Source organism: Saimiri boliviensis, chromosome 9 (genome assembly GCF_048565385.1).
Source record: "Saimiri boliviensis isolate mSaiBol1 chromosome 9, mSaiBol1.pri, whole genome shotgun sequence".
Lineage (NCBI taxonomy): Eukaryota > Metazoa > Chordata > Mammalia > Primates > Cebidae > Saimiri > Saimiri boliviensis.
In genome coordinates this window covers 125,761,308-125,783,671 of record NC_133457.1, presented here as the reverse complement: position 1 = coordinate 125,783,671, position 22,364 = coordinate 125,761,308, and positions in this window count along the sequence as shown.

The window sequence follows — 22,364 nt, the reverse complement described above, 5'->3', positions numbered from 1 at the left end:
GCCCAGGTGCACAGGTGGGGAGGCCCAGGTGCACAGGTGGGGAGGCCCAGGTGCACGGGTGGGGAGGCCCAGGTGCACAGGTGGGGAGGCCCAGGTGCACAGGTGGGGAGGCCCAGGTGCACAGGTGGGGAGGCCCAGGTGCACAGGTGGGGAGGCCCAGGTGCACAGGTGGGGAGGCCCAGGTGCACAGGTGGGGAGGCCCAGGTGCACGGGTGGGGGAGGCCCAGGTGCACGGGTGGGGAAGCCCAAGTGTATGGGTTGGGGGGGCCAGGTGAACAAGTGAGGGAGGCCCCCAGGTGCATGAATGGGGGGAGGCCCAGGTACATGGGTGGGGGAGGACCAGGTGCATGGGTTGGCGGGGGACCAGGTGCACAGGTTGGGGGGACCAGGTGAACAGGTTGGTGGGGGACCAGGTGCATGGGTGGGAGAGGACCGGGTGCACGGGTTGGGGGGAAACCAGGTGCAAGGGTGCAGGAATCCACCTCTGGGAAGAGCCTCTGTCTGTTGTCTGAGTGTGGCCAGCATAGTCTTGTCCTTCTCATCTGGGAGACAGGGTAGGGGGTGTCCACTAGCCTTTGGCCTCTGTCCCTTTGCCCTGTTTGCTCCTGAACTCGGGTAGGGGAGTTCGGGAGCTCCTGGAAGACGCCGCCGCTGCCCCGCTGAAGCACACGCAGTGGGTCTGGCGTTGGCGGCCTCTCCTCTCTCTTCCTTCTCTCCGTCCTTCTCTGGCTGATGCCCCACCACAGCTGGCCGGCGCTCCCTTCCCAGGCGAGGTTGGGGGGCGGCTTTCATGATCACAGATGACCCCAATATTGCTGCGGCTCCTTCGAGCTCCTGAATAAGCAGGAATGTGAGAACCCTGCCAGGGGACAGGGCTGGTGGGAGTCACACGGGCCTTCAACTCGTGCTGGGGGCTGCCTGTGCCCTCTTGCTTGGAAATACATTTTCTTTCTTTTTTCAAAGGCAGCACCAGTTCATCACGGAAGTTTAGAAAATACGAATCCATCAGGAGGCCGGAATAAGAGCTGCTTCTGACCCCACAGGCCCTGGAGGATGGGGGCATTGCTTACCTGGAGTGAGTCAAGAGCCTGGCCACCCTTTTAAACCCATGACCAGCGTTTTAGATTCTACTCATCACTCTGCCCCACCCCCCATCCAAGGCCAGGACCCTCTAACCCAGGAGGGCAGGAGAAGGGAGGACTCTCTGACCAGCTGGAAACTTGGGGGCGAGGGGCAATTGAAAGCATGGCTCATGCCTTTCAGAATGGGGACTCCCCCCCACGCTTGCCCACCACGATCCCGAGGAGCTCCAAGCCCAGTCCCACGCGAGGTGCCAGGTGGGCGGGTCGGTCTGTACCACACAGCTCCCACAATGTGATGACAACCTGGGCCCGCACACAGCTCAACATGTGAGCAGGTGAAAGATCGTAAGACATGCACCATGTTGGGTCATCAACAGAACGTACAGCTGAACATTACCAGCACGCTGGCATCATGTGGATTCACGGCCTACACAGGTGACCACAGGCAGACACACATACGTGGCGTTCAAGTTCACCTTGTGCAACCACCGCCACCTGAAGTTACACTGTCCCAAACACAGGCTCTGTCCCCATGAAACAGCAGCCCCCCGTCACTCACACCCCACTCCACTTTCTGTCTCTCCGCGTGTGGGCACCTAGGAACCTCGTACGCATGGAGGCACACAGGACTGGTCTTTCTGTGTCTGCTTATTTCACCCAGCACAGCGTCCTCCGGGTCCCTGCGTGTTGTAGCAAGCATCAGCAGTCCCTCCTTTTTTAAGGCTGAGTAATATTCCGTTGTGTTTATAGACCATTTTTTATCTGTTCATCCACCGAGGGGCACTTGGTGACTTCTACCTTTGGGCTCTTGTGACGAAGGCTGCTGGGAACACAGGTGCACCAGCGCACACCGGCTGACGGTTTGGGGGCACATACCCTGTTCCAGAAGGAGCACTGCTGGATCCCCAGGTGATTCTACGTTTGATTTTTGAGGACTCTCCACGCCGGTTTCCAGCTTGACCCTTTCTGTGCTGCTTCTGGGCAGTCACTCAGTTCGCGTGCCTGGTGCTCTCTTGAGATGTTGGGTTTCGAGGTGCATCCCGGCTGTTGAACGCAGCTGAGGCTGCCCCTGCACCCGGCCGTAGCGCATGGCAGATCCCACCGTGAACTACCCACACGAAATGGTTGGCAGGTGTCTGGGCGGCTTTCAGCTTAGGATAATTATGACAGGGGCACTGTCAACTTTCCGGCACATTTTGGGACCGACGTGTGTGCTTCTGATGGAGTCGGGGGTCCAGAGCGGGCGTGTGCCTTAGCTGGATGTGTGAAATCTCCATCCAAGCCAGTGCTGTTGGAAAGAGGCCACGTCCGCTTGGACGTACGCAGTAACAATAGCAAGGCTGACGGTGGCCACACACATTTACCGGACACTTCCTCCGTGAGTGGTGACGCTGTGACAACACGTAGGAGCCTCACACCAGTTCCGAGGACGCTACCACTTCCCACATTCAAGACTAGGCTAAAACAATGAGGAGCTGTGGCTGCCCAGGTCCCACTGCCAGTGAGCGTGGAGCTGGCGCTCGAACGCAGGCAGACGCTGGCCACCGCTGCACCCAGCATTCATCACGTCTGAGAGGTGGCTGGGCAAGGCCGGCCACGCTCCTGCGCCCGTCCATCACTCGCACGACCTTTTTCACAAATCGGTTTGAGCTGCGAGAAAAAAAAGGTGATGGCAGCCACCCCTGTGACCCTGCTGCCCCTGCCTCTGCTGCACCCAGCGCTCACTGGGTCTGGTGGCCGCTGGGAGGCTCTGTGCTCGCCTGTGGGTCCCAGGACACCCCTCCCACAGGACGCTTTGAAATCACTCGACGGAGAGCGATCCACAGGACAAAGTCAGTGGGGGTGGAAGGTGGAGAGTCAGTGAATTAGGTAAAGAAACTGATGGCTTCTCTAGTCATCGCTTCTGATTTGCAGAAAGGAAGTTCACGAGGTCCCTCGGTTCCCGAGAGTGTTTTCAGGGAGGACCAGTACTCACATGCCCTTCATCACCTACCTCCCTAATTCTTCACCTTCCTTCTTACAGAACAGCACACACGTGATGCTCACTGTCGCTGCAACTCCCTTCCCTTCCACCTGCCGGCCTGGCCTGGACACCGTTCCATGTCAGTGACTACCCTCCAACACTTTCGGAGGCTGCGTACCTTTCTACCATGATTCATTTAACTTCTGTAGCTTGCTTCCTGCTTTTGGTATTATATATAATGACTGTTCTTCCATGTGAGTCTTTGGCCAGAGACTCATCCCCTTAAGATGCATTTTAATGAGTTTTGTTGGGATTTGGGTACATTGTGCCAGAAGGCGCCATTGCCCCACCCCTGTCCCCGAGAGGCTGTGCCAGTTTATTTCTGCTGGCAGGCGTGTTCTCAATTCCTAGGCCAGAATTGGTTTTATAATTTAAAACGGTATTTGCCAGTTTGACAGAAGATAAATGGAATATGACCGATGCTTTCATTGCGTTTCTTTGATTCAAGAGAAGTCGAGCATTTGTCGTAGGTGTGTTGGTTACGATGTGATTCTTGAATATGCCTGTTCAAGTCACTTGCCCATTTTTCTAGGGGTGGGCTTGTCCTTTAAAAACGGTATTTCTTCATGAGAACATGATGAATTCTTTGTCTATTGAAAATATGTTCTCTTAGTTTGCCATTTGCTTTTGACTTTGGTTTATGGTATCTCTAACCATACAGACACTTTTAATTTTTATGTAGTCAAATATATCCATCTTTTCCTTTGCGATGCTTGGAAAGGCCTCACTCATTTCAGGAAAATAAAATGATCTAATTCATTCAAGTTACTAAACTGTCGGTAGATTTAGGTCCGTGGTGACATTAGACTTCCTATCTGCACTTCAAGTGGCTCATTTCAATCATTGGTTGAATGAGTAGAGGTTGCAGATGGAATATAATTACATGGTTTGAAAATGGATAGAAGTTGGTATTTCCAAGAAACTCCCCTTACACAGACTCATGGGTCTCCTGCCAGTGGGGAGGGCGGGTTTCCTTCTGTCAGTCATCTCCTCATCCACTGGGGTATGACTTCCTGGGGCCAGCGGCCAGATTCAGCCACTGCTGCCCCCAGAGTACAGACTCGAGGACCTGCTGGACAAGCAAAAGTGACACCCGGGGAATATTACTCAGCCACAAACAAAGAATTAAACCCTGTCATCTGCAGTAACACAGATGAAACTGGAGGCCATGATGGTCAGGAAAATAAGCCAGGCCCACAAGAACAACTATTGCACACTCTTACCCACACGTGGGAGCGAAACCGCGGGTCTCTCTGCAGCAGAAAGCAGCCTGAGGCTGGGAAGTGAGGCGGGAGGGGAGATGAGAGGCTGATTCCTGGGCAAACACCCAGCTCCACAGAAGAGAGGGTGACTGTAATTACAATCAGCAAGTGTCTATTTCAAAATAGCTAGCAGATAATCATTCAAAACAGGACAAATATTTAAGGTGATGGATATCCCGATTACACTGATTTAACCTTTGCAAATTACATGACTGTGTTAAATTGTCACATGCACCCTGAAAAGGTGGACAACTATTATGTATCAAAGTTTTTTAATTAAACATTTTAAAAAGCACAGAGACAGTGTCCCCTGGATATGGGGGGTGCAGGTGCGATGATTCTTCTGAGAGATACACTGTGTGCTTGTGTTTGCTCGTGTTGCATTTGGAGGTCAGCACACGAGGGCCTGGGTAGGGTGGGTGTCCCAGGGAGGGTCTCCGATGAGCTGCCCAAGGGCCCCTGTACCTGGAAGGGCTGTTGCAGGGAGTGCGCCTCTTCACTGCTCACAGCACACGGAAAACAGACAGATCTGACTTGTGGATTTTCATCAATCACAACTATTTTAGTTTCAAGGGTTGAAAATTGATTAAAGCTGGAGCCATCCTGCAGCGTATGGATCCAGGAGGCCCGTCTCTCACCCACCGTCGGCGAGCTCCCCCCGAGACCCACGCGTCGGCAGCTTCCGGGAAAGCAATCTTTTTATCTGCTGCATCGCCGGCCGGTTACTGTCACGACGCCGGCCTGGCTGCGCAGGGGCTGGAAGGAGGGCGTCTGCGGGCCGCTCTGCCTGGGCTCGGATCCTCCGCTGGGAACGGGGGAACTGGTTCTCCCTCTTCTGCTCCTTCAGGGAGGCCATTGTCCTTCCAGGGCCGCTCAGCCTGCCCCTTTTCCCACGGGAGCCGTTGATCTCACCAGCACTTCTGGGTGCCCTTGGCCTAAGTTTGCACTGGTATTTGATACGCCTTGGAAAAGGATATTTTCCCTTAATGGACATTTTCCCCTAAAATGATTCTGTGTCGAGGGCTTCGCCTTGTGAAACTCCTCCTCTTACCTGCAGTGTATGTTTTCCTCTCTGCAGAGGCACCAAATCACCTGGGAAAGGGGTGCCCTCGGCCGGGCCGACTCTCAGCCACGGTTCGCCCTCCCCACAGCAGCAGCTCGCTCCCACAGCCTCTTGTGTGGCCGCGAGGCAGGAAGCGTCTTCTTCCACCTGTTGGACTTGAGTTTGGCCACATCACGGACACTGACCAATGGCGAACGTGGCAAAAGTGAAGGCTTGAATTGCGCATGGGCAGTCAGGCTGTGTCCTTGCAATTGTGTCCTTGGGCGGCCTGCTGGTCCCAGGAGAGCAAGACACAGTGAGCAGAGCTGAGCTGAGCCCACAGCCGGAACCAGCTGGATCGGCCCTCCGACACGGGACTCAGAAAGACATGTTGTCTGCTGTCTGCGGCTGTGGCTATTTGTTACACAGCTGTAGCTGACTGATACAATGAGGAAGCCGGCGAGAAGTGTCTGGTGCAGATCCTACTGGTTCATCTCCCAAACATCTTTGGTGTTCTTAGTTCCCCACCTCTGCCACCCCTCCCAGGTTGAAGCCATCACCTTATACAACAGTCATAGCACCACAGTCCCCCCACCCTGCAGCGTCCCTGCTTCCTTCCCAGCCAGCCCCTCCAGTCCAGTCCCCTCTAGCATGGAGCCATAGCTCTCTGCTGCTCTTAGAAACCGACCAGACCCCCTCCAGGTCTCCAGCCTCCTGCCCCTCCCACCCCTGTACCGCGTACGTTTTAACCACAGCAAAATCCACCCCATACTCTTCCCTCCCAAATAATCTCGTCATCCTCCAGTCTCAGCTAACATGTCACCTCTTCCAGGAAGCCCTCTGGTTAAGCCCAGCCTCTCTGTCATATTCTAAGCACTTACCACGTGGCATGTTCCGTTAGTGGGTGATTGTCTGATTCGCGCTGGCCTTTCCCGCTGGAAGGCGGCCCATGAGTGGAGACCCTGCCTTCTTGCTCATCCTTCTGTACTCATGCCCAGGCAGGACCTGGCCTAGTCTGGTGACCCGTGGAGAGCTGACAAATGGACAGACAGTCCAGAAGGCCAGTGAGGGACGGGGGCGGCCCTGTGGCTCCCGGTTTGCAGGGGGTGGCAAGGAGTCCCAGATGGAGCTCAGCCAACAGCCTTTCCCATCAGGTCCTGGAAACTGCTAGAAGCCTGGCGGGGGCACATTCAGCACAATAGAGGGACGCTGCTGGGAGCCTGGGGGTGGCTCAGACCGAAGCCCCCTCTGTCCAACCCGTTCCGTCTGCCCCGGCCGGGGTCCTGATGACTCTGGGGGTCTGGGGGACGCTGACCCTGAGTCCCGGCCATCGGACTCTGCGGGCCATGCTTGGGAGATGAGCTTGAGGAATCTCAACACCACCTCTGAGTTTAGCCCAGGAGGGTGCCGGGCACCAGCGCCTCCCTCCTCCGCTGCGGCCCGTGGGCAGTGTTGCTGGCCAGGCACGGCCAGGACCTCCTTCCAGCAGGGGTGGGTGGTGGGCAGTCTCCAAAGCATTTCTGCCCTGAGTTTCTCCTGGCCTCGTTAGATCTTTCTGGGATTTCCAGGCTCCGTTCACACGGAGGGAGGAGCTGGCCTGGGCCGTATGGACGGGAGCTCCTGGGATACCGGCCCCGCACGCCAGCAGGCCTGTCCCCGCTGGGAGTCCATGCTTCCTCCAGCTTCTGTTTGTCTGGAGAGGCCTCTTAACGCCCCGGGTGAGGATGTCACGCCCACATCCCCAGTCTCTGCATTTCCTCTGCCTGTCCCCTGTGGCTCCTCTGCACCCGGTGGGACACAAAAGGGATAGCTGTCCCATGCGGGGTGGGGACATCACCCCATGTGGGCAGCTCCTTGTCCCTCAGCGTCTCCCCCGACAAGTCCGTCAGCCATTCAGGGCCTCGCTCTCTCCCACGCCCGCCTCTGGCCCAGCCCTGCCAGCGTTACTGCTCGAAGCCGGGGTTGGGGGTGTTCCCGATGCCAGGCATGTCCTCCCGCAGCCCACTCTGCACAGCAGCTGCTGAGACGTTTGAAAAGCTCCTCTTTGTCACGGCTGCGGGGTCTCACATTGGGGATCCGGAGCCCTCGCTGTTCGTGTGAAAACACCAGGGTCCCCCCAGCCAGCAGGCCAGTTGTAACCTGGACCTGGCCAGGGCGTTTTCACTCTGGGACTTCATTGTCTCCATGGGCTGCTCTGTGCCTCGCGGGCCCCGGGCGTGGTGGCCGCCTGCTCGTCAGGCCTCCCCCTCATCTCCTTCCAGGGTTGTGACCGAAGTCTGAACAAGTACATTAAAGTCCTGTTAATTTCTTTTTTCTTTTTTTTTTTTTTTTGAGACGGGGTTTCGCTCTTGTTACCCAGGCTGGAGTGCAATGGCGCGATCTCGGCTCACCGCAACCTCCGCCTCCTGGGTTCAGGCAATTCTCCTGCCTCAGCCTCCTGAGTAGCTGGGATTACAGGCACGCGCCACCATGCCCAGCTAATTTTTTGTATTTTTGGTAGAGACGGGGTTTCACCATGTTGACCAGGATGGTCTCGATCTCTCGACCTCGTGATCCACCCGCCTCGGCCTCCCAAAGTTCTGGGATTACAAGCTTGAGCCACCGCGCCCGGCCGAGTCCTGTTAATTTCTGAGAAAACATTATTTTCCTCCATGAATGTTCAAATTGTGTTTTATTTTCCTCTTTAAAAAATTTAAAAAAAAAAATTTTTTTTTTAAAGAATTATTTTAGGTTGGGCGCAGTGGCTCACGCCTGTAATCCCAGCACTTTGGGAGGCTGAGGTGGTCAGATCATCTGAGGTCGAGCCTGGCCAACATGGGGAAACACTAAAAATACAAAAATTAGCTGGATGTGATGGTGGGCACCTGTAATCTCAGCTACTCAGGAGGCTGAGGCAGAAGAATCGCTTGAACCCGGGAAGTGGAGGTTGCAGTGAGCCGAGATTGTACCACTGCACTCCAGCCTGGGTGACAGAGCAAGACTCTGTCTCAAAAAAACAATTGTTCTAGATTTACGAGACAGTTGCAAAGATTGAGAGAGTGCCACATGCCCACGCCCCGCCCTGGGATGCTACGTCTCGTGTCACATGGGATATTTGTCACGACCAGAGGCCAGCGCTGTCCACAGTGAGGACGCCTGTCCAGGCCCCGTCCAGGGCCCCAAGGAACATTCACTCCTCAGGTCTCCGTGGGCTCCTCTGGCTGTGAGTTTCTCAGACTTGCCTTGCTTTCCATGACCTTGGCGGTTTTGAGGAGAACCGGTCATGTCGTTGGGGAGATGGTTATGTCTTTTCAGCTGCCTGCTGGGGGCCTCCTGAGGGTCCCCTGCATGACCACCCTGTCCCGCATGGAACCCGAACTCTGGCAGGTCTCCAGGGCTCCGTAGCTGGTCAAGGACTGAAGACTGGAAAGGTGTGGAGGAGGCCAGATCTCTCCCTGGGGTCCCATCCAGGTCACCTCGTCCTCGAGGGCTGGCCTCTCCCATGCCAGGATGGCAGCAGAGGACTCCAAGCCCCCTGGAGAGAACAGCGCCCACTGCCCACTCCTCACTTCCAGGAAGAGACCCACTTGCCTCACGGAGTCACATGCTCCATCCTGGACCCTTCACTGCAGCTGGCCAGCCTCATCCGAAACACAGAGGGACGGACGGAGCAGAGCAGGGCTGGTTTGCCAAGGCAGGACTGGGACCACCACCCCCTCAACCGGGATCCCTCCGCAATGTCCCAGGAGATGCCCTCTCCCTGCTGGCCTGAGAATTCCGGAACTTGGCTATGAATGGCCACAAGTGGGGGGTGTTTCTGAAACATCTTTTCAAGGTTTAGGGGACATTCTATCAGCCCAGTCTCAGATAACGGTTCATGTGAGATGCCACGTGTGCACCCCTGCAATAATTTTCTAGGCAAGAGGCAATAAAACGAATAAAACGAAGTGGCCTCTAACACGTGGGCATGGCCGCCTTGGTTTGAAGGCAGGCCCTGTATTTGGGGGCCAAGTGACAGAGAACAAAGAAGCATTTCATCTGCAACACGGGCAAGGATCATCCTGGAGCACGCTGTACAGACCAGACCCACTCTAATCTATTGGAAACTTGTTTCGGGAGGTGACAGTTTGCTCATTCCGTTAAACACTATTTAAAGAGGAAACCAAATTATCTAAAACTGGCATGGGCAGTGGTGGACACACAGCCGACCCTCGCTGTCCTCAGCTTGCAAATACAGAGGATTCTGGCTGGGGCTCAGCTCTAGCATCGCTCATGGCAGTGACATGACAAAGAGGCTTCCCAGCGCGGCCTTCACAGGGGGTAGGTCACGCGTGTGGGGGCCACGCTCTGGGCCAGCCATTCTGCACAGAAGCTCTGATATTTGCAGCTGGGGCAGGCATTTTCCCCGCCCCCGCCCCACCTCCCAGCTCGGGATTCCAAATTCCTCGGGGAGCCAGAGCTGGCAACCAGTCTGGGCAACAGCCCCCTCCCCGTGGGCAGGGCCTGGCGTGCGCTGGGGCTTCGGAGTCCCCAGGGGTGGGGTAGGGGCGGGGGGCCCATGGTGTAGCAAGGAAGATGCTGCATGTGGCTGTGTGGGGTCACCTGGCTTTGTGGGAACCTGCACGGCCTGGCCCGGAGGCTGGCACCCCCGCACCCTGGCACCCCCGCACCCTGGCACCCCTGCACCCTAGCACCCCTGCACCCTGGCGCCCCTGCACTCTGGCATCCCTGCACCCCCGCACCCCCTGCACCCCTGCACCCCCGTACCCCCGCAATTCTGAACCCCTGCACCTTCCACACCCCGGCACCCCAGCACCCCTGCACACCCCCATGCCCCAGCACCCCCTGAACCTCTCTAGCCTAGCCGCAGAGGCAGCCATGTTGGGGCCCTGCCAGCCGCTGAGTAAAACTGCTAATGAAACAGCGCGGTTAAAAATGGGCCTGCCGTCCACGCCAGAGTGCTTCGCTGGCCCCCAGCCCGGCGCTCCCCAGCACAGGGTCAGGGTGCGGGTCCCTGGGGAGTGGCTGGAGCCCCTCACTGCCCGCCGCGCCTGGAATGCGGTCCATTCGGCTGGGCCTGCTGGCTGGCTTCCTGCTCGCTCTCCAGCCAGGGGTTTGTCTCACCAGCTCGGCCACGTTCTCTCCTCCTCCCGCCTCCCTCTCCCCTCCTTCCACCTCCAGCAATGTCTCCTCCTCTTTCAGAATTTCAGACCACACCTTTCATTTGCATGAAAACCAAGCAGGTTAATCATCACATTTAAATACGGGCGTTGGCTGGAAGTGCTCTCTTCATCAATATGAACCTTGGCATGAGACAGGAGCCTCTATTTGTATTTTTAAAAAGTGCTTATGTGAGGGGTGGGGAGGACCCTTCTGGAAGGGGAAATTTCTTTGCAATTTCCGAACGAGGAAAAGCTTGCATTTCTCTGGGGTGCCCAGCCCAGTTGTTCCTGCGGTCCTAGAGTAACGGGAGACAGCTGTTCGTGATGAATGTGTTATTGGCCTGGCCCCAGGGGCCTCCACGGCCTGGAGGGCTTGCGCGTGGCTCTGCCGATGTGCCTCTGAGCTTCTGGAAGCTGCGTGAGGTCTCAGGCCACGCCTCCTGCTCCCTCCCGCTCGGTGGGCCCTGAGCCCCCTAAAACTCCCACCTTCTCCAGACAGACAGAACTCACTGGCTGCTTTACACACTGCAGATGGGGGGGCGGTCCCCAGGAATGGCTAAGGGGAGGGGGTGTCCTTTAAACCCCTGACGCTGGGCAAGGAGGCCTTTTTAAAAACAGGGCTGTTTACAGGGGGCAGGGCCAGCTGAGGCCTTGGACCTCTGGAGACCTCTGGTGGTGGCTGGGTCCAGCACTGGCTCTTCGTTCACTCTGGTCCCCAGAGGGCTGGGCAGGGACCCCCCCCCCCCCGACGTCACATGTGGGGCCACAGGAGAGGCTCAGCCCGAGGTCCCTGCTGCAGGTCCCACTGATGGTGGCGTCATCTGCCGGAGACTTTGGAGGCTCTGGGCTCCGGCCCCGAGGCTTCCCAGCCCCCAACCCACCCATCAGGCCAAGAAGTCCCCGCCAGCTCTGGCTAAGGCCCTGCCTTTCACCCAGTTCCCTCTTCATCAGCCAGAGAGAGGATGCCAGAGAAACGTGTACCTTCCCAAGGGAGGCTGCAGCAGACTCCCGGTACCGGTTGGGTGGGCAAGGCTGGGGAGCAGGGCCGGCGGGTGCAGGGCTGAGCTGTGCCTGGCAGGGGCCCACCAGGGTCACCGAGGGTTGAGTTCAACAGGCCCATCACCGGCCTGCCTGCTGGGAGAGGTCACTGGCGTGGTTTCTGTGGTCCCCAAGGCTAAAGGGTGTGGGTGAGTCCGGAGAGCTGGGGAAGGGGCAGGGTCTGAGCCTGGGCTCTGGCTGGGAGGGCGTGGCAGTAGGCCGGCTCTGCTAGGAGCGCCTGCACTCTCTGCGCCTTCACGTTCTGAGCAGCGAATCCTGAGCCAATTCCTGTGTGTGTGTTGGGGGTGCACCTCCCCCCACAGGCGTCTGCTCCCAGGGTCAGGGTTGGTGGAGCATCCCAGCCCGGCTGACCACAGCCCTAGGACACACCGGGCAGGGAGCCCCAGCTGGCAGGACGGCCGCAGAACTGGGGCCTTTTGGGACTTGGCCCTCTCCCCTCCAGCAGAGAGGGCTTCGACGCCCAAGGCAGGCCCTGCCAGGGATGCACAGGTGGGCTGTGCCTGGCATGGCTCTGGGCCTTGCTGGGTGGCCACGTGAGTGACCAGAGGCATTTTCCAAGGACATCCCAGGGGTCTCTCAGCCCAGGCTCTTCTCCCACACGACCAAGGCTGCTCCCATGGAGGGGTCTCTGTCCCCTCTTCTGGAATCTGAGGGCCTCATGACATTGGAAGGGATGCCAGGTGGCTCCACGTCTCAGCTTCCCCCGCCCACCTTGTGCTGGCCTTGGGAAGCCCACCCATGTCACATGTGGGGCCGCAGGAGAGGCCCAGCCCGAGGACCTGGCCGAAGGTCCCGCTGATGGCGGCATCACCTGCAGGAGATTCCAGAGGATCTGGGCTCTGGCCCCGAGGCTTCCCAGAGGAGGCCGCAGACCTTTGGGAGGAGGCCTGGGCCATTCCAAGTGGGTTGTTGGCGTCCCTGACCCACAGGTGTGTGGGCAGCAAGCATGGTGGTCCCGCAGCCTCCGCCTGATCCAGGAGCTGGAATGTGTGCTGGGCCCCTGCAGCTCCTCAGGGCAGAGTGGGCAAGCGCCCACACATCTGGGTGCCAATCCCCCAGGGGCACTGCCACACTTCTGAGTGCTGACCGTGCACCCGCTAAGCAAGCTCTCCTCAGTGGCTCAGCAGAGGCTCTCTGGTTGAAGTGAAGGCTAGTGCTGGGTCTCACCTGCGTCCACACTGGCCTGGGCTCCTGGAGGCTCCCGGGGGATGGGGCACCTCGTGAACAAGCAGGGTGGGGCCTGGGTGGGCCCAGCACAGGCACTTGCTCACTCTGGTCCCCAGAGGGCTGGGCAAGTGCTGTGGCCGGAGGTGCCCCTGACCATGCGGCCTGCTGGAAAGGAGCCCACGCCCCTCCCCCACAGCTCTGCTGTGGCCTGGAGACAGCGGCTGGAGTCCGCCTGGGCTCAGAGTCTCTCCCAGCGCCAGCACGATCAGAGGAGGCTTTAACCTAAGCCATTAAGCTGTCATGGCCCATCCGCCTTCGGCCCCTTCCTGCCAGTTACTGCAGGCGGGGGTTGGAGGTGGGCAGCAGCAGCTGGTGTGGGGAGCGCCTCCACTTCCCTGAGTCTCCGCTATCCGGCCAGGCTGCCCACTACCGGCTCTGAGCTCATCAGCTCCGCCATCAATTACTTCCCTCCGGAGCCGAGTGGGGTGCTGGGGAAACACGGACCTGAGTGGGACTCTGCCGCCGAGGCCGCTGGACCAGCTCGAGAGTCCTGGGCAGGGTCCAGGCATGGGCTCCAGGCCTTCTGTCCCAGCTCGAGCTGCCATAGCAGGTTCTTCTAACGGGATAGGGGCAAGTGACAGTCTCAAGGCTCCCCCAGTCATGGGGCGAGTGACAGTCTCAAGGCTCCCCCAGGCAGAGCCTTCCCTGCTTCTCCCAGGCCCTGGCAGGCGAGCAGCCACTTCTATCACTGCCTGTGTCAAGGACATCAGCCTGGTATTGGCACAGAAGAGGAAAGGGTTGCATCAACGTGCAGCACATCCGCCTCACAAGGAGCTGGCCGCAGCCTCCCCTGTGGTGACAGCGTGGGCCGGTGCCCCCAGGAGCTGGTCACCAGCTCCGGGCTAATAGCGCTCGCTGCCTGGCACACAGCAGGCGCTACGCTGCATGGCTTATAAATGTGGTCTCTGCCAGGAAACCCCGGGAAGGAGCCAGGGAGGTGGCGTTTTATTCAGAGCCCCAGTGGCCTGAGCCGGCTATGGCCTGGCCTAGCCCTCCACTAACCGTGACCAGGCTCCAGATGAGACGCAGGCAGCCACCGAAGACCCGCGGTGTAAGGAGACCTGGGGTGGAGGCGGGACTCGGAGGAGGGGCCTGGAGTGGAGCTTGTGGCTTCCTCCCTGTGGCTTTGTTCGGAGGCCAAGTCCCACTCTCAGACCCACGTGACAGCACAAGCAGCTAAAACGCAGATCGAAACCCCGTCTTTCTGGCCAGAGGACCCGGGGAAAGGAGTCCTACAGGTGAAGTGGGGCGGAGCCCCCGAGGGGGAGAGCCGGACCTGGCAATGGCCTGATTCTGTGCGTGAATCCACACACTGCAACAGACCCAACCCAGCAAAGGTCTCGAGAACCACACTGGCATCTGAACCACCACCCACAGAGAGAGGCGGGGCCTAGGACGGACCTGGCTGCTAACGCGGAAACAGCAAGGTTCCCGAAGGCTAGGACAGCACCCAGAGTCCACACGCTGTGCTCAGTCAGACGTAAAACAAAATTACTCAGTAAACACAAAACGAGGAAGGTGTGACCATCCCCAAGAGAACAGACAACGCTCAGGCACCAGCCCCGACCGACAAGATGCCTACAGCAGCGTGGTAACTGCTGTGTGAAATAACCCGCACACACACATCAGACAGGAGCATCGGATGAAATGAATAATAAACCTCACAGAGAAGCGGGAAATAAAAATAAACAAATGGGGCCAGGGGCAGTGGCTCACGCCTGTGATCCCAGCACTTTGGCAGGCCGAGGCGGGCGGATCATCTGAGGCCGGGAGTTTGAGACCAGCCTGACCAACGTGGAGAAACCCTGTGTCTACTAAAAATACAAACTTAGCCAGGCGTGGTGGTGCATGCCTGTAATCTCAGCTACGTGGGAGGCTGAGGCTGGAATCGCTTGAACCCGGGAGGTGGAGGTTGCGGTGAGCTGAGATCGCGCCATTGCACTCCAGCCTGGGCAACAAGAGCGAAACTCCATCAAAATAAATAAACAAAAAAATGAGGTGTTTTTTTTGGTTTTTTTTTTTTTTTTTTTTTTTGAGACAGTTTTGCTCTTGTTACCCAGGCTGGAGTGCAATGGCGTGATCTCGGCTCACCGCAACCTCCACCTCCTGGGTTCAGGCAATTCTCCTGCCTCAGCCTCCTGAGTAGCTGGGATTACAGGCATGCGCCACCATGCCCAGCTAATTTTTTGTATTTTTAGTAGAGACGGGGTTTCACCATGTTAACCAGGATGGTCTCGATCCCTTGACCTCGTGATCCACCCGCCTCGGCCTCCCAAAGTGCTGGGATTACAGCCTTGAGCCACTGCGCCCGGCCAAAAATGAGTATTTTTAAACTAAAAGAATAGAGTACCTGCAATTAAAATTGTACTGATGTACTCAACAGCAGAGTGGAGGCAAAGGAGAGTCAGTGAACACAAAGACAGACGAATAGAAGACATCAAACCTGAAGAGCAAAGATAAAGAGGAAAAACAGGAACAGAGCTTCACGGGCCAGCTGGGGTCCTGCCGGAAGGCCCAGCACACACCTGTTCCAGAAAGCAAGGCGGAGATTGCGGGAGAAAGTGATTTGAAGGAATATTGGCAGAAACATCCCAAATTCGATGAAATACATCAACGTAAGCGTTCGAGAAGCTCAGTGAACCCCAAAGAAGATAAACTCAAAGGAAACCAGACCTTGACGTATCATAAGAAAACATCTTGAAAGCATCCAGAGTAAACAACCCATTTCATACGCAAAAGCAGTGACTCAGATGACGACAAAATTCTTGCCAGAAACCACAGAGGCCGGGAGACAGTAGAACAGTGCATGAAGGCTAAGGTTTCTCCTTGCAAGGTGTTCATTTCTTCCACGTTGTGGAACAGGTAGGCAGAAGATCGGACGTAAAACCCTGTGACTCTGCTCTTCAGGCCCGTAGGGTCTGTGGTGATGTACGTTTTAGCTGCCATGTTTGTGATGAGTGTCCCCTCTGTTTTGGGGTCTATCTGTCCAGAAGCTTATCAATTTCACTGATCTTTTCAAAGAATCAGAGTCCGTTTCATCTATTTTCTCTATTTTCTTTTTTTCAGTTGACTTCCACCTGATCTTTATTACCTTCCACTGTCTGCAGGCCTCGGTGTCCTTCATTCTCCCCTTACTGGTTTCTCCAGGTGAAAGCTTCTATCATAGGCTGCAGGGGGTTTCTGTGAAGGGCCAGAGAGCAAATACGTTTGGTTTTGTGAGCCACGTGGTGCCTGTCACAACCACTCAACTGCCGTTGTGGCGTGAAAGCAGCGACAGAAAACGTGGATACCAAGTTGTTCTCAACAACAGGATAGAGGGCCTGAGGACTGAAGGCAGCGTGGCACCCGGGCCAGGGCAGGCGGAGAGGGGGCATCAGCAGCGCCTGCCGAGGGGTCCGCTTGGCGATCCTGTTCTGATCGTTGAACAATTGATTGCTGTCCTCAAAGCTAGGTTTTGTTTTTTTTTTTTTTTTGAGATGGAGTTCTGCTCTGCCGCCCAGGCTGCAGTGCACTGGCTCGATCTCGGCTCACTGCAGCCTCTGCCTTCCGGTTCAAGCGATTCTCCTGCCTCGGCCTCCTGAGGAGCTGGGACTGCAGGCGCCCGCCACCATACCTAGGGAAATATTTGTGTTTTCAATAGAAACAGGGTTTCACCATGTTGACTAGGCTGGTCTCGAACTCCTGACCTCGGGCGATCCACCTGCCTCAGCCTCCGAAACTGCTAGGATGACAGGAAAGAGCCGCTGCACCCAGCCTCAAAACTGACTCTTGGATGAAAAGTGCAGAGGAACTTTTCTACCGTTTTTGCAACTTGGTAAAATCCTGTAATTACTTCAAAATGAAAAGTTAAAAATGATTTTTAAAAAAAAGGAGTTAATACCTGCTGTATGTAAAGGACTCTTAAAAATCAATGAGAAGATGAATGTCCTGCGGGGAGGGGCGGTGGAGAGCGCACAAGCCCCGGTGAGCCGGGAAAGAACTGCCCGGAGCTGGGGAGCAACAGCTCACCAGCACCAGAGATGCGCCGACGCGTCAATGGCTGTGTGTTAAAACATTAGACAGCAAACTACTCTTTGCGCCTGTAAGGGTGCTGTCGGGGTGCTGGGTACAGCAGAATGAGTGTAGCTCACTTGCAGAGCAGTTTGGCAACGTATCAAAAGTCAACACTGTGACCCTTCCCTGGATGTCTTCCACCTCAAGGCCCCTCCCAGTTTGTACCCTGGATACTGGCCTGTAGGGACTCCCAGGACCTCTGGCTCCCAGCTGGTGCAGCGGAGGGGAGGCTGGGCAGCAGGCCGGGGGGACAGCTCCCACCCAGAGGATGCCCCAAGTTGGGGGACGGGGCAGAGTCACTCTGACCCTGGGTCCTGCAGGACCCCGTGATCTCAGAGGTGAGGTCATGTCCTACCCCAACCCCAAAGGTGCCCTCCATGCTGCCCACAGGGTAGGAGTGACAGGGTGGCCGCTGCCTGTCTCATGATGTCCCGCCTGGACTGTCCGAGGGGAGGGGAGGGCACCTGGGATCTCTGGATCCCCCATCCTCTCTCCACCCCTGTGTTGGGGGTTTCGGGGACCCTGGGTCCTGACAGCCCATCCCACCAGGAACAAGGCCATTTTCTGCCCATGAAACTCCCACTGGGACCCACAGCACCCGAGGGTGACTAACAAAGCTGTCCCGGATAACGCCACCATGGACGGAGATAGCGAGCAGGGCCGCCACCGAGAGCAGAGGACCGCGGGCACCTGAAGGATAGATTCTAGGCAGGGGGTCCTGAGGTCCAAAAGGAAAGGCAGCATGCTGGACAGGCCTGGTTCGGCTGAGCCCGGGAGCCTGAGTGGATCACCGGGGCCCCTCGAGAGGGGAGCTTGCTTTTAAGATGTGGCCCCGCCTCTCCTCCAGGCTGAGCAGATCCAAGGTTTTGAGAATACAGCTGGAAGGTGGGCATCACCGCCATATGCACTGTGAGGACTCACTCTCCCCAGCCCAGTGGGTGACCACGCCACCTTCCCCCGAGGAGGATCCGCGTCCCCTTCCTCATGGAAAGGACTAGAGTTCCTTCTCCTTGGGTAGGACCGCAACCCCATTCCCCTTCCCTAGGGAGGATCACAGCCCCTTTGCCCTGGGGAGAATAATTCCCCTCCCCTCCTGGGGAGCACTACTCCCCTCCTTCCTGGGTAGCAGGACTCCCCTCACCCCTGGGGAGCACCACTCCCCACCCCGTGAGCACCGCCGTCCCACCTGCCCCGAGCCTGTGCCTCCACTGCCCCCCTCACTGCACAGGTGCTGTGGGCCTCGTCCATGGCTCCCATCTGCTCTTAGGAAACCCAGATATCATTTCCATGTGCTCAGGCCGGGCGCCTCCCACTAGAATGTGGCCACCTGGGGCAGTGGCCTTGTCTGTCTGTTCTCTGAGCCCTCCTGGAGGCCAGCGCTGCCCGTGTCCTAGGTGAGGAAACTGGGGCACCAGGAGGGCAAGGTGAGCCCCAAGCACAGTTGAGAGGGGTTGGGGGGTCTGACCCCGTCTCAGCAGAGAGGGGCTGTGCTCCAGGCTGCCTGTGGACCGCTCACATGGAGGGAGGCCACTGCCCTGGGGTTCATGCCCAGCCCTGGGCAGGCATGGGGCTGTCCCACCAGCTGTGCTGCCCAGCTGCCAACTGGCCTGAGGACTCCACCAGAGCATGCCTCTCTGCCACCCACCCAGCCCTGAGGTCAGCCCTCTGCAGGGAAAAGCGGAATGAGCCTCTCCAGAGCTTGCTCTCCGCCAGTCACAGCAGGCAGAGGTGGATGCCCGCTTCTGAAGAGCGCCTGGGGATGTGGTGGTCCCTGGCCCCAGAGGCAGGGGTGTGGCTGATCTTGGAGGGGCCCTGAGGGCATCTCCTCGGTAAACCTGTGGCCAGGCCTGGGAGGCAGAAGAAGCTGAGAAGCTGTGGCCAGCGCAGAATGAAACCACTCCCAGTCCTCATTGCCTTGGAAAAGCTCTGCTCAGAAACAAACACCACTCCACCGACATGACACACACACACACACGTGCACACACGCACACACACGTGCACACACGCGCAAACACACGCACACCACTTCTCCAACACGACACACACGTGCACACACGCGCAAACACATGCACAGCACTTCAACACGACACACACGTGCACACACACAGACATGCTCACATACACACCTGTCTGCAAATGCACACACATGCAGACACATGCACACACAAGCATATGCACACACACATGTGGACACACACTTATACACACGTGGACACATGCATGCAGACACACGGACACATGCATATACACACAGGTGGACACATATGTCCATGCACATGTGTACACACATGCTCGTACACACGTGGTCACATGCTTATACACATGTGGACACACATGCACACACACATGTGGACACAAACACACTGTGCCTGTGCGGGGTGTTGCTCCTCCTGGGGTGGGCCCCGCTCAGCCATGTCCATGGCACCTGAGGTGGAGCTGCCTCCACAGGGGCTCAGCTCTGGTGGGGGCCTGGCTGGTGCAGGTGCCTCCAGGGCTTCTTCTGAGGGTCCCAGGATGCATCAAGGTCATGGCACAGGGCCCTCCTCCTGTCCAGACAGTGATGCTGGGGGTCTCGGGATCGCCGAAGCGGGGTTGGGCTCTCCCTGTAGCTCGCTCACCTCCCCCAGCACTTCCCGGCAGCCCTGGTGTGGACTCTCTGCCCAGCTTCCTGACATTTGCAGGGAGCTTCCCCAGCTTTTCTGGGTGGCAGGGCTGTGGGCCGCCTTCCTGCACCGGACCTTGCTTAAAATGCTGAATGCCACCCGTCCTGCAGAACCTAGGTCCCAGCGGGGGCATCAAAGACGCAGGCCTCGGGGTTCTGTGTGCACTTGAGTTCAAGAAATGCGCTTTAAGCGTAAAGGATGGGACAGCAGGTCAGAAGAGGGTGGGGCAGCCTCTTCAGAGTCCTCAGGATCTAAGGGCAGCCACCTTCAGAGCGCTCATGCCCAGACGCACGCTCTGATGCACGTGGTGCAGGAAAGACAGCCCTGTGGATCTGGCTGCCAGTGTGCAAATCACTTGGGACATGGGAACCCAGCATGTGTCGGGGAGGGGACGGGGTCCATACCCCACACTTTGCTGACACCCCGGGCTGCTACTCAGGGAACCAGAATGAGGGTGCCCCTCCCCAAGCTCCTGGGTGTGGAGACTTCACCCCTCCACACACGGCCACCACACAGCCCCACGAGGGCCTCGGAGCGCCAGGGACAGCCCTGCAGGGTCAGGAGGCAGGGCCGGCGCACACGGGAAGAGAGAGGGCCCGGGGGTCAGCAGGCCCTTCCTCTCACTGAGGGACCCTCAGGAAGTCCCTGGGCCCCCAGGCCCCGGTTTTCACGGCTCTCCGCAAATCCATTGAGCAGAGGCAGACCCTCCACCTATGTGTGTCCCGCCTGCCCTTTGGCCTGAAGCCCGCCCTGCTCACTTCCTGTCTGGGTTGGCCTGCTAAATTATTCACCCAGCAATACTAGGGCAGGCCCTGCCAGACGAGGCCGGGTGAGGCTCTCCCGGACCATGTCCCTTCCGTCTGTGCTCCCTTAGTCACCGCTGGCTTCGGCTCGGAGATAGCTGCTAATGGAGCCATGTGGCCGCCTCTCCCACGGCCGGCCGGCCGCGCAGCCAGCCCAGCCCCTCCCTCTCCTGAAGCCCTTCTCTCTGGCTGGAGTCCTCACGCCCGCTGCCTGCTGGCTCTGGAGCCAGAGCTCCGTGACTCATGTGCTGTGTCCAGCAGTGCGTGACACAGTGTTTGCAAACACAGACCCCAACCAGTCACCGTGCGGATACCCAGAGGGGCGTGTGCGCCGGACCCGCCGGGCGCCAGCCGCTGACGGTGCTGCTTTGTTTTCCTGAAAAGTGCTTCCCAGGGGCCTGGAAAAGGCAACTAAGTGTAGCTTTGCTTTGGGGTTTGTGTGTACGTGTGTGTGAATTCGTGCAAGTGGGTTTGCACTGGACCTGCAAGCGTGCATGTGTTCACAGGCGTATGCATCTGGGTGTGAGAATGTGTACACGTTTGTGTGTGCATGTGCTTGTGTGCCCGTGTGTACGTGGATATGGGTACAAGTGTGTCACACGTGCAGAATTTGACACCCAGCCGTATCCACTGCCTTCTGACTCCCTCATGCACGGCGAACTCCCACAGACCCACATGTGCATGACGCCCCAAAGTTCTGGGCCGGGAGTGCCCAGGCCCGGGCCAGCCTCATCGCTCCCAAACGTGGTTTGTCTTCACTTGCCATTTCCTGGCTTGTTCAGCCAGGGACCCTCTTCCTTGTATTAGGGCTCCCCCTAAGTCTTTGGTGCCAATTCCTGTCGGGAGAAGGGCCCATGCATCTCCGGGTCTGTGCCAGCCCTGTCCTAACCCAGCTCCTCCTGGTAAAGTGTAAGATGTCTCCCCCAGACCACCCCTGGCCAGCCCCTGGAACTGCAGCCCCATCCCCCTTAAGCTCAGGCTGGCTGGAAAAGAAAGTGAGCAGAGGAGGAGGGACCCCTGACCAGGGCTCACGTCGGGGCTCCCAGCTCAAGGCCTCGGGACAGACGGTGTGCCCGCCTCCTTGCGCCCTTGCCCTGCCGGGCAGGCATTCGCTGCAGGCGCTGGGAAAGTTATGGGAGGAGCTGGCCTCTCCCCAGGGCATGGCTGGTGGAAGTGCTGGAGCGGGGACTTCAGGCCAACTTGGAACACCCTGCTGAGCCTGTGAGGTTGGGGCCACTGCCCTCCCGGAGGCAGAGCCGCAGCTCCAGGGTCGGCCACCTGAGCCCTCACCACCACCCCCCACAGCCTCTGACCCTCTCAACCTTGCACAGACAGTGCTCAGCCTCCTGTCTGATCACCAAGGGTTTGTTAGAAGAAACTTCATTCAGAAGCCCTGGGGAGCTGAGAGCTCTGCAGGGAGGGCTCCCTCTGGCCTGTGAATAGGGTTTCCTTCAACAGAGCAGTGGAGAGGCCAGCCAGGTGGAGAGGAGGCTGCAGCCTCCAGGCCTCCCCGGCACTGGACCTCTCCTGGGAGCCGCCCCAGGGCGTTGCGGTGGGAGGAGCTTAGGGCACCGAAGCTCCTGCGTGCGATGCCTGGATGGAAGCCCGGACCACCAGCTGTGGCTCCTGCACATGCCGGGGTGGGCATGTACTGCATGGTGGCTCAGCTCCTGGCCCTGTCCACGTCTCCCCAGTCGTCCCATGCACTCAGTTATGCGTGGCAAATATTCCCTGATTTGGAGCCTTCTCCTGCCCTCAGAGGACCCCCAGCCACTGGCCATTTTCCCACAGGCTGAGTAATTCTCGTGGAGATGTTGTGGCTGGCATCGGCTGTCCACACATTTCTCTCCCCATCTGTGGTCACAGCAACTCAGCCCCATCTGAACACTGGGCTTGTCCAGCACCTACCAATATACGCTGGGAGAGGGCTGGGGTTTGATGGGTTTGGCGAACATGGGAGCTGCCTGGGCTGGGGACTGGAGACATGTGGTGGCCTCACAGGTGTGGGT